We start from the raw sequence: 12373 nt of genomic DNA on the forward strand, positions 1-12373 counted from the left end.
GAAAACTTTAATGATAAAGACAAATCTTAAAACCTGAGAGGGGAATTGTGTCCCCACAAAAAATACGTTCAAGTCCCGCCCCCAGCAGCTGGGAGTGTGGCTGGACTTGGAAATAGTCTTTGCAGATGTGATCAGGTTAATACGAGGTCACCCTGGATTAGGATGGGTCCCATGACCAGTCACTGTTGTCCTTAGACAGAGCGGGAGAGCTGGACACAGAGGCACCAGGAGGAGGCCACGTGGCAGGAGAGGCGGACGTCGGAGCCATGCAGCAATGAGCCGGGGACCGCCGGGGACCGCCGGCAGGTGCCCGAGCGAGGAGATGGGCATGTGGCTGGCCCTGCCCTGGAGGCTTCAGAAGAGCACATCCTGCCAGCACCCCGACTTCTGGACTTCCAGCCTCAGGAACTGTGAGAGAGTCAAGTGTCTGTTGTCCTAACCCACCAGGTTCATGCCAGGAGGGAGGGAGGGAGGGAAGGGAGGAGGAGGGGGAGAGGAAGGCTATGAGGTAAAAAAGGAACACAAATCAGACTGACATGTACAACTGGAGTATAAAGACCAATGGGTGACGGCTTCAAATCTATCCGCAGTCATCATCTTTCAAGCATGAGAGGAATTCCAGGCATTTGCAAACCCACCCGGACTCAGGGAGTTTGCCCCCACAAGCCCGCTGAAGGGAAGGAATGACGGGACAACACTGTCCATGAGAAAACAAAAGGCCCTGGAATGAAGCTGCACAGCAGGCAGAGGCCAGCGAAGTGTGCACTGGAGTCCACAGGCACTGATTGTAAACCAAAGAGTGCAGGGCAGCCACGATCCCCGTTATCTGTGTCTCCTTAGCCCTCTCTCCCTCCCAAACCCTCCTACAATAACAGGAAAGGAATTTTAAAAACTTCCCCCTAAAGGGGAAAAGCCCACAAGAAAAAAAAAAAAAAAAGCTGGGGAGGAGACAACAGTAGATGAGAGATTTTTTTTTTTTTTTTTTTTTTGGTGGAGGATCGAGTCTCTGTCTGTCTCCCAGGCTGGGCAAACATTTGCCTCCCGGGTTCAAGTGATTCTCCTGCCTAAGCCTCCTGAGTAGCTGGGATGACAGGTGTGTACCACCATGCCCAGCTAATTTTTGTATTTTCAGTAGAGATGGGATTTCGCCACGTTGCCCAGGCTGGCCTTGAACTCCTGACCTCAAGTGGTCCACCCGCATTGGCCTCCCAAAGTGTTGGGATTACAGGCATGAGCCACCGCACTTGGCAAGATGAGAGATTTTGATGTCCCCCACATTTTAGCCCAAAGCTGAGGAGGGTGACTGACTTAGCAGGTGTAGCTGTCAGCCTCGGCGGAGTTCTGCTGTTGTAACAAACAGCCCTGGAATCCCAGTGGCTCCGGCAGCCCAGGCTGCTTCCTCACGCAGGCACACGCCTATCCCAAATGCTCTGCTGCTGTTTCACACCCCATCCTCTTCCCACTTTACCCCAGAAGCCAGCAGCCCTCCCTGAGACAGTGCCGTCCTGCGCCAGAAAGGGGCACAGCTCCTCAAATGTCCGCTGGGAGGGGATGGTCATCACCTGCCCATGCCCCACTGGCTGAGACACATCACGAGGCCCAGCCCCAGGCCCACCTGCAGGACACCGTCCTCCTCCCACAGGCGTGGATGACGAGCACTGTGACCACGGCACGGATGAATGGCGGGGCTGGGGCTGGGAGCACAGGTTGCTGTGGGGGACCCCACACCCCTTCCCTGCCTCCTACAGCCAGGCCCAATGGCCCTTCCAAAGCTGACAAAACAAGGTCTTCTCTGGAGAAACTGGATCTAAGGGGTTACAGCTGAGGGACACGGGATGGCTAAGGTCTGGGGAGAGGGTGGAGGAGGGGCTGCCTCCTGACTTGTGGCCCCTGGAACCCTTCCTGCACTCGGCTCAGGCTGCCATTAGCTAGACAGGGACCCCCAACCCCAAGCAGGAGACCTCAGGGGCCTTCCTGGGAGATGCTGAACTGCCTGGGGAAAAGACCTCCTTTTGGGGTCCCCAAGAAAGAAGCAGGCCAGTCCCCAGGCTCCACCTGGATACCCCACAAGAAGTTGCTAGTCTTGCTCCTCCTATGGAAGGGCAGGCCTTCCCCCCAAAAAGGAAGGACCAAAGCACACAGAGGAGTACCTGGGGGAAACTGAGGCGCAGCAAGGAGCAGTGAAAATGCCACCTACCAAAAAGGTCCCTAAACATCACAATCCTCAGAGAGATAAGAGATGACACCTTGGACCCACAGCCAAGCCAATCTGGGGAAGAAAAAAAAGGTAAATTCTTTCTCACATTCACAAAAATGGTTCTGAAAACCACTTCAAGCTGGGTATGGTGGCTCATGCCTGTAGTCCCAGCTACTCGGGAGGCTGAGGCAAGAGCATTGCTTGAGCCCAGGAGCTTGAGGCTGCAGTGAGCTGTGATGGCACCAATGCACTTTAGCCAGGGTGACAGAGCAAGACCCTGTCTCTAAAATAAATACAGAAACAAAATAAAAATAAAAACCACTTTAGTTCCCAGCTGGGCACAATGACTCACACCTGTAATCCCAGCACTTTGGGAGGCCAAGGCTGGTGAATCACCTGAAGTCTGGATTTTGAGACCAGCCTGGACAACATGGTGAAACCCCATCTCTACTAAAAACACAAAAATTAGCTGGGTGTGGTGGTGCACACCTGTAATCCAGCTACTTGGAGGCTGAGGCAGGAGAATCGCTTGAACCTGGGAGGCAGAGGTTGCAGTGAGCTGAGATCACGCCACTGCACTCCAGCCTGGGTGGCAGAGTGAGACCCCGTCTCAAAAAAATAAAAAATAAAAACAAACAAAACACTTCAGTTCCTGAGTCCTGATATACGTCCTTTCCAAATACCACATAAAAGTAAAATGAGGCCAACATGAAACACCAAAACAACAAAACACCCGAGAAGGTCAGGACAGAGCCTGGGCGAGCGGTGTGTGGTCTTGGGGCGGGGAAGCCCCGTTCAGGCCGAGGCTGCAGAGGATGGGTACATTTGACTCTGACAAAATGCGCAATCTCTGCACAGGAAGAGAAAGAGTTTGAAGTGAAAGTCTGGTGAGAAATATCTGTAGCATTTATAACCAACTAAAAAAAAAAATCCCAGAGAAATGGGCAAATTCTCTACCTAGAGATCCCGAGAGCCCAATGAGCAACAGGGGGATGAAACACGCTTGGCCTTACAGGTGGCCTGGGATGTGCACAGTAAAGCCACCTGGTGTCACCATTCATCTGCCGGATTAGCAATACTTAAAGATTTTGTAATATCGGCCGGGCGTGGTGGCTCACGCCTGTAATCCCAGCACTTTGGGAGGCCGAGGCGGGCAGATCACAAGGTCAGGAGATCGAGACCATCTTGGCTAACACAGTGAAACCCCGTCTCTACCAAAAATACAAAAAATTAGCTGGGTGCAGTGGCAGGTGCCTGTAATCCCAGCTACTCGGGAGGCTGAGGCAGGAGAATGGCGTGAACCCGGGAGGCAGAGCTTGCAGTGAGCCGAGATAGCACCACTGCAGTCCAGTCTGGGCGAAAGAGTGAGACTCCGTCTCAAAAAAAAAAAAAAAAAAGATTTTGTAATATCAAGGGTTGGCAGGTTGCTGCCAGAGGCGGTAGGTTCCAGCTGGGGCAGCTCTATCCACAGTGGAAGAGGATGTGGCTGGCCTGGCTGAGCCTGGACACGAGGCTGCATCAGGACCCCCTGGCCCGGCTGAAGCCCACTCTTCCAGACCTGTACCGGGGAGGGAAGGGGGTTGGTGCATGGGGGGTGCTAAAAGCAGGAGACTGTGGCCCCTGCTTGGCCTGCGGTCACTCGCCCTTGCCTGGCTGCAAGGCTAGTGGACAAACTCTCCAGCCGTGTGGGTTCCCAGCTGTTTACTTAGCACTCATCTGAGTTTATACAAAACCCTTCTGGTCCAAGCTCTGATCCTTCATTAGTAAGAGGAATGAGCTTCTGGGAAAAGTGAATGGGGAGGGGCTGTTTGCTCAGGGAGCCATCTGGGCAAATGGGGCAACAGGCCCACAGGCCTTGGCACAGAAAGTGTATGGTGCCCCCTTGGTCAGGTACATCCCATCTGATCATCTATCACCACAGATGAGCAGCAGACCAGGGGCGTGTCCCCCCTTCCAGATGGGGAAGGGGGTCCAGGCAGCTTGTGGGAGGAGAGCCTCCAGCCCAGGGAGCTCCTGTCCCTCTGTCTCTGCACTACACACCTCTCCCGAGGGGGCGACCTGGGTCACCTGCCCTGACGGCAGCTCTCACGGGACCTCGTTCAGCCCGTGCAAACTGTAGGGGTTACTGTGCAGCGCTGAGCCTCCTGGGGTGCGAACAGTCCCTGGCTTTCTGCCCATGGTGGGATGGGGTGCTTGCAGAAGCACCCAAGGGACCCTCCCTGGAACTGGCCCACTGCAGACTCTGCCCATCACCTCGAGGCCTCTCCTTGGAGGGTTCTGATCTGGAAACCAGGGCAATGACCTCATCCAGGGGCCTGAGCCAAGCCGAGAGGGTTTGCGAATTGATGCCCACTCGGCCACTTTATTAGCTTCTGCTGCTGGTTCTCTTAAAACGTCTCCAGGGCGTGAGGATGCTATAAATTTTTGGTCAAGGATCCTCTGGCAGCCTCACTGTGCCAGCACCGGTCACATGACCCAGCCCTAGACCTCCCAGAGAGAGGCCGGGGCCTGGGGGTGCCTTTTCTGGAGGCGCAGATCATACATTCCCTTCCTTCTAGAAGCAGCGTGAGGCTGCTTTTCTGTGACTCAGAACCAGCGCATCCCGCCGCTCACTGCAGATAGGAAATATTTAGTTGCTTCATGAAGAAGTAGACGTTCTTCTTCCACGAGAGAGAAGGGGAAGGAAGGACTCCGAGGTTTAGAATAAGCTGGTCCCACTGCCGCAGATGACTTGGGGGGACCCACTAAGGGGGTGGGGGGCACAATAGCAGCAGCCCCTGCTGTTGGCTGAGTCCACTCAGGGCTCACCGCAGCCCGTCTGCCTCCCAGGCACAGGGAAACCCCTACAGGAGGTGGGGAGACCTGAGGGGGGTCCCTCCGCCCAGGAGGAAGGCTTGCGCTGGCCAAGTGAAAACACGGGAATCTCCTAGTTCTAGTGGGAAGGTTCGACCACAGCGAGGGTGGGCTGGGATGGCGGAGGTGTCTTGCCGCCCACTTCCCACCCTGTCCACCCAGTATTCACCTCGGCCACTTGAACCTGGAGTGGGTGTGACCCGTGGGGTGGGGTGGGGGGCGCTCCCTGAGGAAACGTCGGGCAGGCAGAGTTTGAAGATGGGGGAAGAATGTTCCAGGAAGAAGGAAAGTTATCTTTGAGGAGCCGGGGAGGAAGCTGCAGAGGCAGGAGGGGCTCTGGTCTCACTGAGGGTGCTGGGGCTGTCCAGAAGGAGGTGGCACAGCTGGGACGGGGTGGCAATGGCGAAGCAGCCAGGCAGCTGCTACCTCAGGATGCATTTTGAAAGGAGAACAAGACGTGTGGCCCACCCACAAACGGCTCCCTCCATGCAGCCTGGGTCACCCCATGCACGGGAATGGGCCAATGAGAATGTCCTGGCCCCACCAGAGACACCAGGCTCTGATCCAACTCAGAATGCCGGATTCCCTCAGAGCGCCGCAGCCTGTCTCTTGCACCCGCAGCACGCCCTGCACTCCAGAGGCTTCCTGCGAGCTGCATGTGTTCGGCCCCACCCGGTCCCTCTGGCCTCTCCACGCCGTGCCGTGCCGGTCCACACCCTGTCCGGCCCACTCATACCATCCACGCCCCTGCACATACTGACAGCTCAGTACCCCTTAGGGGCTGGGCTCAGAACAGACCCTCTAAAGAATGAGGCCAGAGTGGTCAGGCGCGGTGGCTCACACCTATAACCCCAGCACTTTGGGAGGCCGAGGCGGGCGGATCACAAGGTCAGGAGATCGAGACCATCCTGGCTAACACAGTGAAATCTTGTCTCTACTGAAAAAAAAAAAAAAAAAAAATTAGCCAGGAGTGGTGGCAGGCACCTGTAGTCCCAGCTACTTGGGAGGCTGAGGCAGGAGAATGGCATGAACCCAAGAGGCGGAGCTTGCAGTGAGCCGAGATCACGCCACTGCACTCCAGCCTAGGTGACAGAGTAAGACTCCAGCCTGGGTGACAGAGAGAGACCCTGACTCCAAAAAAAAAAAAGGAAAATCAGGGCCAGACAGGACCCACCTATGCCTGAGGCTGCCGCTGCCACTCAACCCTCCATTCCCCGCCCCCGTCTCCTGTGTCTCCTTCGTGTCTTTTTCCCTGCAAGTATGTACTTTCCTCTGCAATGCCAGCGCGTTCAGAAACTCACATTCCACTTTTAAACGCTGACACCCATGACAAGCTCTTCCTCAACGGTGAGGAGCCCTCAGCCACAAGCAGCAAGCCCAGCTTATAAAGGACAAGCGGTTCGGTCACCTTCCAGCCCATCAAGGATCACCACTGGGAAGAAGCCATGGTTCCGTGGGCCTTGTGGGCAGGTACTGCCCTCCTCAGAGGCAGCCTGCAGTGACCAGGAGGTGACGGGGGGTGTCAGCCTGGGGCATGTGCAGACACACACCACCCAGCAGAAAGATTCTGGGCGGCTCACCACACAGCCCTCTGCCTGGTTTTGCAAAAAAGGGACCATCTATCTGAAGGCCATCGGGTGGTGGGTGGACAGGCCAGTCCAGAGTGAGGTGGCCGGCACAAAGTCCAAGGGCTCTGTTGTCACCGACCCCAGTGGCCTGCAGGCTGAATGCTCGCCCAGTCCCACCCATCCCTGTGTCACCAACCCCAGTGACCTGCAGGCTGAATGCTTGCCCAGTCCCACCCACCCATGTCACCAACCCCAGTGACCTGCAGGCTGAATGCTTGCCCAGTCCCACCCACCCGTGTCACCGACCCCAGTGGCCTGCAGGCTTAACGCCAGCCCAGTCCCACCCATCCCCGGCATGATGTCCCCAATGTACCTGAGACTGGGTTATTTATTTATTTATTTATTTTGAGATGGAGTTTCACCCTTGTAGCCCAGGCTGGAGTGCAGTGGCACAATCTCAGCTCACTGCAACCTCTGCCTCCTGGGTTCAAGCAGTTCTCCTGCCTCAGCCTCCCGAGTAGCTGGGATTACAGGTGCCCACTACCACACCCAGCTAATTTTTTGTATTTTTAGTAGAGACGGGGTTTCACCATGTTGGCCAGGCTGGTCTCCAACTCCTGACCTCAGGTGATCCACCCGCCTCAGCCTCCCTAAGTGCTGGGATTACAGGTGTGAGCCACTGCATCCAGCCGGGACTGGGTAATTTATAAAGAAAAGAGATTTAATTGGCTCACCGTTCCACAGGCTGTACAGGAAGCATGGCTGGGAGGCCTCAGGAAACTTACAATCATGGCGGAGGGTGAAGAGGAAAGAGGCGTGTCTTATGAGGCTGGAGAAGGAGGAAGAGAGTGAAGCAGCAGGTGTCACACACTTTTAAACAGGCAGATCTCGTGAGAACTCACTCACTATCACGAGAACTGTAAATCAGCCCCCATCATCCAATCACCTCCCACCAGGCCCCTCCCGCAACACTGGGGTTTACAATTTGATGGGAGATTTGGGCTGGGACACAGATCCAAGCTGTATCACCCACACAACTCACTTCAGGGTGTTGCGTTGGCAAGGGCAACGGGGAAGAGTGGCCTCTACCCCAAGGGGTAACCCTCAGTGAGGGAAGTCACTGGACACAGGGAGGGGGGCTCCGGAAGCCTTCCAAGACCGGCAGACCTCCCTCCCCACTCCATGCTAGGAGGAGAGTCTCAGATCCGCCTCAGACCATCGGGCAAAGGAAATGGATGACAGATCTATTCACAGCATCTGAGATTTGCAGCCGGCCGGGGCAGGTGGCTGCACAGAGGAAGGTGCCCTGCTTCTGGGGGGCACCACACATTTGTCACCGTGGGAGGGAGGGCTCCGCTCAGTCTCCAAGGCGGCACAAGGCCACAGCAGCCTTCCAGGACGACAACCAGGATGCTCCCATTCTGTACCGGTGTATGGCAGGGCCTGAGCCAAGGGGAGAGGACCAGGGTGGGGGAGGCCAGCAGCTGTCACAGGAGAGATGAGATAGAGAGGAGCCATGAGGAGGTGAATGGCAGCAGCTGTCACAGGAGAGATGAGATAGAGAGGAACCATGAGGAGGTGAATGGCAGCAGCTGTCACAGGAGAGATGAGATAGAGAGGAGCCATGAGGAGGTGGATGGCTAGTCTGGGAGAATCCCAAGCCTGAGGGGCTGGCTTGAATTTGGAATGTTGAATGTGGGCATCACTGGGTTATGGACCCCTCTGTGCACCACTCTGTGACCACACAGCAGCCTTGAGTGAGCAGGCTCTTATGGAAATCCAGCATCCTCCAGGTCACATTCCACAGGAGCTGATGGGGGCCCACTCGCTTCCACGCCATCCAGGGCCAGGTATGAGACCCAGGCCTGACTGCTTAACACCTTCCCCATGTCCAGCCACAGCTGGCTTGGAAATGGGCAGAGTACAGAAGCTGCCCACCCCAGGGGATCTCCCAGAGCTACCTGGACAGCCTGACTTTTTTCCACTGGCAAAGCCTGAACTTGTGAGGTATAGACAGGGAGCTGTGGGCTTTATCCTACAATTACACCAGGACAGTCTGTCTGACAGTGGAGCTATCACAGGGGAGCACAGATGGAAAGAGACTCCTGGATCCAGCTACGCCTGAAACCAACAGACCTCTCTCTGGTCACACAAATCAAACTGCCCTGTGCTTAAGCCAGTCTGGTGGGCTGGTATCAGCGCTCAGAAGCCCACTCACCAACCAGGGACCGAGTTCCATGCTAGGTCAACACTGGGGCAGAGAGAGGAGTCAAATGCATGGCAAGAGTGGATGTAAGAGTTCTGCAGAGATAGAAAATCAGGGCCAAAGGTGACCGGAGAAATGTAGGCTCCCAAGAAGTCAAAGCACTCTTGGGAAATTGAGGGCTGGGACTGGGCCTGCTCCAGGTCTCAGTGGACAGGAAGACCTCAGCTGACTCCAGCATGACCCAAGCTTTTTAAGGTCTGAATAAGGGTTTGCAGTCTAGGTACTCCAGATTGCTTAATCTCCTAATCTGCTCTCTTTTTAAAATTTGTTTTAGAAACGAGTCTTTGCTAAGTTGCCCAGGATGAGTGCAGTGGCTATTCACAGGCACTACAGCCCTGAACTCCTGGGCTCAAGCAATCCTCTTGCCTCAGCCTCCCAAGTAGCTGGGACTACTAGTGCGGTGTCACCGTGCTGGGCTTGATCTCTTCATAAACACTTAGGTCATTTTCTGTTTTTTTTTTTTTTTTTTTTGAGACAGAGTCTTGCTCTGTCGCCCAGACTGGAGTACAGTGGCACGAGCTTGGCTCACTGCAACCTCCGACTCCTGGGTTCAAGCAATTCTCCTGTTTCAGCCTCCCGAGTAGCTGGGATTACAGACATGCACCACCACGCCTGGCTAATTTTTTGTATTTTTAGTAGAGACGGAGTTTCACCTTGTTGGTCAAGCTGGTCTTGAACTCCTAACCTCAAGTGATCCACATGCCTCAGCCTCCCAAAGTGCTGGGATTACAGACGTGAGCCACCGCGCCCGGCACACTTAGGTCATTTTCAATTCCTTACTGCTAGCAATGTTCCATACTGAACATCCAGAGACACAGCTTTACCTGGTTTCTGCAGTTCCTGGGGTGCAGAACATGTCTATCAGTTATGCCCAGTGGCCCACTACCCCCATGTCAGAGCCCAGGAGACAGCTCCAACAGGAGGCAGGAAGCAGGAAGTATGAGTTCATTTTGCACAGGAGGAAACTGAGCCTGTGAATGGGGCAGGAAGTTGCCTGAGGCTACACAGCAGGAAGGCTGCAGGTGTGAGCTTCCTGGTCTCCTGCCTACAAGCATAGGCTCTTCCCCTGACAGAGGTACTTCAGGAACCATGGAGTTAGACCCCAAGGTTTACAGTCTGGCCATGCCCAGTCTTGCAGTGACTCCTTGGGCAAGATCTTTTCCCTCTCTGCATTTCTATAATGCTAGCTATAAAATACAGGGAATCCCAAACCTGACTGCTCTTCAGAAATCTGAGGCACACACTGTCCAAGGAGCTCTAGACTGCATTAAAGAGTTCATTAAAATGCACCCTCAGATTTTACAGTACTATAGCTTTTCTGAAAAAGCAGCTAACAATGACTGAGCACTTACTACATGACATGGATTAAGAATTCAGTCCTCCCAGGCTGGGCGCTGTGGCTTACGCCTATAATCCCAGAACTTTGGGAGGCCAAGGCGGGCAGATCATGAGGTCAGGAGACTGAGACCATCCTGGCCAACATGGTGAAACCCCATCTCTACCAAAAATACAAACAATTAGCCGGGCATGGTGTCAGTTGCCTGTAGCCCCAGCTACTCGGGAGGCTGAGGCAGGAGAATCACTGGACCCCAGGAGGCGGAGGTTGCAGTGAGCCGAGTTTGCGCCACTGCACTCCAGCCTGGCAACAGAGGGAGACTCCGTCTCAAAAAAAAAAAAAAAAAAAAAGAATTCAGTCCTCCCAACAATCCTAGGAGGTAGGTATTATTATTCTTCCCACTCCCCAGACAGGAAAGTCATAGCAGATAGAAGTTCCATAGTTTTCCTAGCTTCTGGTAATGTTCCTTACAGGTTTTGGTATTAAAATTACATTGACCTCATAAAATGAGTTGGGAAATACTCCCTCATTTTTAGTCTCTGTGCAGGTTTGTATGAGACTGGTGGTATTTTTTTTAACTGTTGAGAAGAATTTCTCAATGAAACCATCTGAACCTAGAATTTTCTTTGTGGGAAGATTTTAAATTACAGATTCAATGTATTTAATTGGTGTAGGACTATCCAGATTTTCTGTTTCTTTTAGTGTCAGTTTTGGTAAGTTGAGTATCATCTAAAATTTCAAATGCACTGTCAAAAACTGCTCCATGCTATTTTTTATCCTTTTAATGCTTGTAGTATCTATAGTGATGTACTCTTTTTCATTCTTGATAGTGAAATTTGTGTTATCTTTTTTCTCATTCAATCTTTCCAGGGGTTTATCAGTTCTATTAATCTCTTCAAAGAACCAATTTTTGGCTTTGTTGATTTTCTCTATTTTTTGCTTTATTCCATTAATTTCTGCTCTTATTTTTATTATTTCCTTTCATCTTTAGTTTAACTGTTCTTTTTCTAGCTTTTTGAGTGGAAGCTTAGAGCAGTAATTTTCTTTTTCTTTTTCCTTTTTTTTTTGAGATGGAATCACACTCTGTTGTTCAGGCTGGAATGCAGTGGCATGATATCGGCTCACTGCAACCTTCACCTCCCAGGTTCAAGCAATTCTCCTGCCTCAGCCACCTTAGTAGCTGGGATTACAGACACCTGCCACCATGCCCAACTCATTTTTTGTATCTCTAGTAGAGACGGGGTTTTCACCATTTTGACCGGGCTAGTCTCAAACTCCTGAGCTCAGGTGATCTGCCCGCCTCGGCCTCCCAAAATGCTGGGATTACAGGTGTGAGTCATTTCGCCTGGCCTAATTTTCAATCTTTCTTCTAAAGCTATCAAATTTCCTCTAAGCAGTGTTTTAGTTGCACTGCACAGCATTTGATGTCTTATTTTTCACTGTTCTTGTCAACATATTTTACATCTTCCACTGTGATTACTGACCCATTGATTATTTAGAAGTGTGACATGTAATTTCCAAGCATTTGCAGATTTTCCAGTAATTCTTCTGTTATTGACTTTTAATTCAGAGGGGACACACTGTATGATTTCAATCCTTTGAGATTTGCTGAGACTTGTATAAGGTCCATGATATGGTCTATTTTGATAAACATCTTATGTGCACATGGGACGAATAAGTATTTTATAGTGTTGTACATATGTGAATTAGGTCAAGTTGGTTAATTCTATTGTTCAAACTGCGTGAGGTTGATTCAAGGATAAAGAAACCAGTGGGATAGAGTTCCGAAACACACACACTCTTCAGCTGATTTATGTTAAGATGTTGGGGACTCCTCCAATTCGGTGGAAAAAAAATGATGCTTTTCAATAAATGATGCCAGGTCAATTGGATATCTACACGGAAGAAAATGAGCTCTAGCCCCGTACCACACCATTCACAATAATTAATATGTAATCAATCATAGATCTAAATATGAGCCCTAAAACAAGCTTCTAAAAGGAAATACAGGAGGATATCCTAATAAAAAGGTGCTAACCACAAAAAAAAATTGATAAATTGGACATCACTAAGAGTAACTCCTGTTCATCCAAAGCAAAAGTAAACCACAAAATAGAGGAAGATATTTGCAATAACTTCAATAAATGCGAATC

The 12373-nt window shown here is 52.1% G+C and overlaps 1 long non-coding RNA gene across 1 annotated transcript in view; it reads right to left on the reverse strand.

Moving 5' to 3' along the window:
* LOC134737749 (uncharacterized) overlaps positions 1–12373 on the reverse strand; it is a 13579-nt gene continuing 1206 nt past the window's right edge. Inside the window, exons 2-3 of the long non-coding RNA XR_010122956.1 lie at positions 7353–7447; positions 1–501 (exon numbers count right to left, since the gene is read on the reverse strand). This is a non-coding gene — a long non-coding RNA (uncharacterized LOC134737749). The remainder of the gene's footprint in view (positions 502–7352; positions 7448–12373) is intronic.

This window comes from Pongo pygmaeus, chromosome 11, assembly GCF_028885625.2.
Source record: "Pongo pygmaeus isolate AG05252 chromosome 11, NHGRI_mPonPyg2-v2.0_pri, whole genome shotgun sequence".
Classification (NCBI taxonomy): domain Eukaryota; kingdom Metazoa; phylum Chordata; class Mammalia; order Primates; family Hominidae; genus Pongo; species Pongo pygmaeus.